Consider the following 5,833-nt stretch of genomic DNA (forward strand, 5'->3'; position numbering starts at 1 on the left):
AAAACTGGAGGTCATACATGAAGAGTTGCCAACATTTTCAGTCCTACAGACCACTGAATTTACGGGCTCCAGACTGTGAATGTGCGGGGAGCCGTGTGTCACTGAAAGGGGAAGAAACTCACCCACTCTCCCATCGCTGGTCTGAGCCTCTGTGTCCAGAGAAACAACCTGCCCACCGCCCTAAGCCTGCAATCCATAAGGGAGGTATGGTCCACGATTCTGGCTGGTGCGCTCCCCCAGCGGGGGCCTTCTCCTCACCCCGCTGGGGGGGGTGCACCGGCCAGAGCCATGAATCACCAATCTTTTTTCGTGGATCCACTGGCATAGAGGCAAGAGACCGATGAGTGGGAATGCCTTACAAATAATATATTTATATAGTTTAGACAATTGACTTTGTTTTATTAATCTGCTTTCACCTTGTTTTTTATTTATTATTGCATTTTGGCACTGCTGATCTCTTGCAGCCTCTTATACATGGAAAATTTGTTTTTAGATTACATATACATGTTGAGGGTTATATGATTGCGCTTACATATATTTTGTAGTTAGCAGTTTTGTAGTAATCTAATGCATAGGGGAAGGGAAGTATTAACCAAAAGTCTAGTCATATGCTCAGACTTTTACACTTCTTTATGCTTCTCCCCCGTACTGGCATTGATTTAAAAAAACTTACCTGCATACTGTGAGCTTCTCAGGAGCTGCATTAGAACCTGAAACAAGTCAGATAGAACCCACACTATTTCTTGGCTAGAGGACATCCAACATCATCTAGCCAGTTTTCGGCCCTGGTTTGACCCTTTACTTTATTAGAAGCTGTCCATTTATTAATGGTTGCCTGGCAACACCCACGGCAGTCTACATGCAACTGTAGAATGCCGACCCATTCCCGCCGGTCTATACTGACATCTACACATCAAGACATTTTAATAATTGTATAACACCTCACAAGAGACAGCCTACTGCTTATATTAATATATAAAGCTTCCAAGGGAGTACTGAGGCAGGGTGCTGTGATGTTTTCTGGAAGCTATGCGTAGTAACCTGATGTTCCTTCCCACCATCCATAATCAGACAGCATTGCACAGAGAAATACAGAGATCCAATGATAATGTAACAGAGTCTAAAAATGGTGTGTAATGAAATGTATTTGTTTTTTAAACATATTAGCATGTTGGTTAATACCTAGGGAGGGCAAAAAATAAGCAGATTAAGCCTAATTTTTAGTGGCAAGTAATTTAGGAGGAATTCTAGGCATCCAGCACATTTTCTTGTTGCCCTGACCTATAACAAATACATAATTTCACTTTGTAGTAGGAATGGCCTTGCTTTTCTGACACGTTCTTGATCTCACATATGCTCAAATTTCTGCTGTTTTCCAAAGCAAATCAGCTTTTCCCCTTCACATGCAGTATTGTAAAATATCCTTTTTAGGTTTCATCCCTGGAAACAATTTTGTTTCCCTCTTTATTTCACTCCAAATTTAGATTTTTTTTTTGTCGTTACACGTGTAATTTTCTATATTCAAATTAGCAATGTTAATCAGCTAATTTTCTCTTTAGTGCACAAAAAACTACATTTTGCTTTGTCAAAATCTGTTAAATTAACCTTAGAAATGATTCTATACAACACATTTTACGTTCATATGGCAATGGCATCGATTTAATTAAATTAATCTGTAATATTTATTTTGACACATTTTTCAGTTTAATTAACACTATATTTGAAAAGAAATACATGTTACATTATTATCATGATTCCCTTTGGTTTAAATTCTAATATGATCTTTGTAGATGAATGTCACCTGTAGTTTAAAAAAATAATAAAATATATATGTATTTAAACAAGACAATTTTAGAAATGCTAAATAATTTCTTTTTTTATTTTTGCGATTTTGGTTCATATTATGTCCTCAAAGAACTGTGTCTTTACAGCTACTGTGCAAGAAATACAGAACTGACACAGAACCAAAATGCCATGAGACATTTGATTTATAACTGATAGGTGTTTTTGCTTTTTTTTAATTCTGTCTGTATGTATATTGTGTGTACAGTATATGTGTATGTATTTCTGTTGATGAGGGACAGTAACATAGAAACAGGGACAGCAGAACCAACATCTGTGACTGTCTAGCTTGGGAAAGGTCAACCCTGACTCTCTCCGAGAATTTTTTGTCTTGCAATTTGATGATGCAGATCATTATTTAAATGATTAAAGATTATACAAATTTTTGATCCACTGGTAGAAATTTGTGTAGCATAATTGCCCTGATAGCATTATCCTAAAACCAAAAGCTCCATTATATTTCCTTTTTTGTTTTTTTCAATTGTGGTGGTTCTTTAGGTTAAAATATTAGGGTCAGTTTAGGTTTACTGTAATTTAGCCCTCCATATGCTTACCTATCTTTGGCTTGGTTCAGATGTCTCGAGTGGAGAATAGTACAGTATATGCTTACACAAAGCCTTGGACTTTCCATATGGCAGAGTTGACCCGCCCACCATTGCCACATGGAGTTAGTCACATGCTCCTGGCCGACTCCCGGCACTAAAATGCGCAAGTAGGTTCTGCTTTCAGTTTTAAAGCTTTGAAAATTTGTGTTTAGGTAGGCCTTTATTGCAGAAAGGGACATGTGTCTGTACTGTACACATTCCATGCTGGGATACCCACCACATTCTGGCAAGCCCAGGGCTGTGGAGACTGAATGAACTCAAAAATAGGAAGAGGAGAAAAGAACATGGCAGCTCCACAATGGAACAGGGGCAGGTAAGTGTATTTAAAAAAAATGAAATCATGCAGATAGGGTTTTTTTATTGCAGAAAGTACATTAGGTGTCCCTTCTGCAATAAACAACCTGCGTGTGCTCATTTTTTTTCTAGAGTTTACTTCCTCTTGAAGCTGAGAGAAATAGTAAAAATGTATTGCGTGAATGCCAAAACAGATGTTTGCTTTAAACTCTGACCTCCTTATTAAACTTAAAAAGAATGTTCTATTATCTACTTATTTTCTTAAAATAACATTGTTTGTATTGGTGTTAGGCTGATCAATAGTTTTAATGCTTACAATGTTTCCAGGAGTTCTGTTTCCATGACTGTGCTGGTTATACACCCAAAAAAATATCTAAAACTATAGAAAGACGCCTTTCTGCAAACACATGTATACTTTAAAGCAGTGTTTCTCAACCAGGGTTCTTCCTGGGTTTTGTAGGGGTTCCTTGAGCAATAAGCAATTTGTGACTCCTGGGCCAATTTAACTGATACCAATAATCTTTTTTTGAATCTGTAAGAGTGGCAGCAATGTAGGAGGCATTCTTCCCACTGACCACCACACTAATGTACTGTGAGCTGTGGATATAGTAATTATAGAAGGGTTACCCCATGGTATAAAGGTTGGGAAACACTGCTTTAAAGATGTATTGATTTCACAAACTTTTGCCTGACAAAAGGAGTCCATCTATTGCAATATATAACTGAAGGCAAAGCCATTATATATATATATATCTTATGAATGCCATGGCCATTATTTTACAATGGGTCACCTCCAATAGAACATTTCACCATCACTATTAATGAACTGCTAGGGTAAGAAATGAATGTTTGAAGGGGGGTTCAGCTGAGCATAACACATTTGCTAGTAAATGTTTTTTCTGTTGTTGGTATATCTTACTTTAAAGTTGCCTAAATACTTAATAATATACTGTTTTATAATTTCTCAGTTCAAGTGTTTGAATGTATTTAGGCATTCTTTAAATGAACATTTTCATCTGTTTAGCTGCGCTAAATATGTTGACATTTCCACATGCATTTTCAAATGACATAGCTGAGAAATGAACCTGTAATGTGTAACTTTTTATTTCAAATATACTAAATGATGCTATTTAACCTTTTGAAATTGTGTTGACATAACGGTATATAAACAAGCATTATGTATGTAAAAATATGCAAAGAATTTGCAGAAAACCAGAGAACTAATACACGTTCAAATCATTCAAGCTTCAAGACTATGTCTCACCTTAAACTGAATGTGATGTCTGTGAATGTCATTAAGATGCACTGTGATAATTATAATCCTTTTACAGTTTTTGCTCAAGGTTTTTTAGAAACATTATTTTCACCCAATCAATTTCAAAGTTAACTTGAACTCAGACCTATTTTACTATCTTTCATGCAGAAAGTATCCCAAGGTTCCTGGTCATATTTATATTACTGTCCTCTTTTGCTTGAATACATTGTAGAAGGGTCTCAAAAATCTTCTTGAATATGGATATTCTTTTATGCCCCCTCTCACCACACACACTATGGGGTTGGGGCTTGATGATGGGTAGCAACCAATGAATTTAGGCTGGTTGGAATAGTCGCATTTAAACCCTATACCCCATAAAAAAGTAAAATATTTGAGGTTCTGCAGGTGAATGGGGCGGTGGAGTCATTTTCATGCCTGCTATCCAGCCTGCTATGTTGCCCTGAATGGTAAAAGGATAGGTTCATCTTAAAACAGGCAATGGCCCCCCAAATATAAGAAAACAAAATTTAACTTGGCTATTTAGTTGTTAAAAAATGTATCTCATATTAACATGTAACTAGCATAAGAATCTGAAACTGTTCTGATGTTAGTATCCAGTATACCTCTATATAGCAATTCTTGGTCTAGCATTGAAGGACTGTAATCTACAGTAGAGATGGCTATATTGTTTTGCCAGTCTAAGGGTTTGCTCAGACCTGCAGTAAAAACAACGGATAATGAATGGACCTATTGAGTTCAATGTTAACTGTTTTTTGCAAGTGTTTTTGAGTGATAAAACTGGAAAAAAGCATGAAAAAAACTCAGCTCCGAACAAGCCCTAAAGGCATAAACATGCATATAGGAGTGGGCAGCAAGAGAATGTTGTAGTATATACTGTTACTCTTTCATTGTCCATTCATAAGATATTATAGGCCCTGCGCTAAGCTGTATTGGTCAGTCCTACAGATTGAGGCTCCAGTGTATGATAGGATCTGTCAGTCTGCATATACCCTGCCTTAGTCTCGTATATATTGATAATATATAGGATGACAATTTTGTTACAAGCAAATTGAAAAAGAATTCTTTATATCTTTTTTTTATCATGTACTAATTTACTATTTTTTGTTTTTCATATGACCACCAGAGCACTTCTTGGCTTTCAGCTGCAAATTGCAAGGCAACACATGCTTACTATAATCTCCACCCCTAAATCAGACAGTGAAGGAAGGAGCAGAATAAGATCACCTGGCCAACATTATGATCACAAAATTAAATACTGGGTTCTGATTGCTATATGCTATACCACTGTGCTTGCCTATAAAATAATAAATGACATCCCAAGTGAATTAAGTTTATTTGTACTTTATTGGGCTTGATTAATCATAGCTCTCCAAAAGTGGAGAAAATAGACCATCATGGGAAGAGATCAGCTCCAGGACTGAAAATAATTACCAAATAATAGCAAATGCTTTTTAAGAAATCTGTACCATGTTTGCTGGATCACCCAGGTTCTTCCATAATCATCTATGTTGGAGAGCTTTAATAAATAGGGCCTTTTGTTTCCAATTTTAAGTAATAATCTCCCTTTATATGGTAATTTTAATTGAAATCCTGTAGCCTAGAGACTGACACATTGTAACAAGAAGGTCAACAGCATTAGTATAAAAATTCTGGCAATCCTACAGTTACCAGTCAGTAATACTCTATTGATCACCCTATTGTAACCAATGATCCCCAGTCTAGATTATTGATGCAAAGGTATTAAGTAAAATTTTATTTCAGCAATCTTGTTGGATCAGATGTCAACTGAAAGTCGTTCATTCAGTCATTGCAGACA

At 36.3% G+C, this 5,833-nt stretch overlaps 1 long non-coding RNA gene across 1 annotated transcript; it reads left to right on the forward strand.

Annotated features, from left to right (window-relative positions):
- The first annotated feature begins 895 nt into the window (after positions 1 to 895).
- On the forward strand, positions 896 to 5,327 carry LOC140334543 (uncharacterized). The gene is made up of 3 exons (XR_011921585.1): positions 896 to 1,129; positions 2,417 to 2,554; positions 5,141 to 5,327. It is a non-coding gene; the product is annotated as an uncharacterized lncRNA (long non-coding RNA).
- Positions 5,328 to 5,833: the final 506 nt, after the last annotated feature.

This window comes from Pyxicephalus adspersus, chromosome 7 (genome assembly GCF_032062135.1).
Source record: "Pyxicephalus adspersus chromosome 7, UCB_Pads_2.0, whole genome shotgun sequence".
NCBI lineage: Eukaryota > Metazoa > Chordata > Amphibia > Anura > Pyxicephalidae > Pyxicephalus > Pyxicephalus adspersus.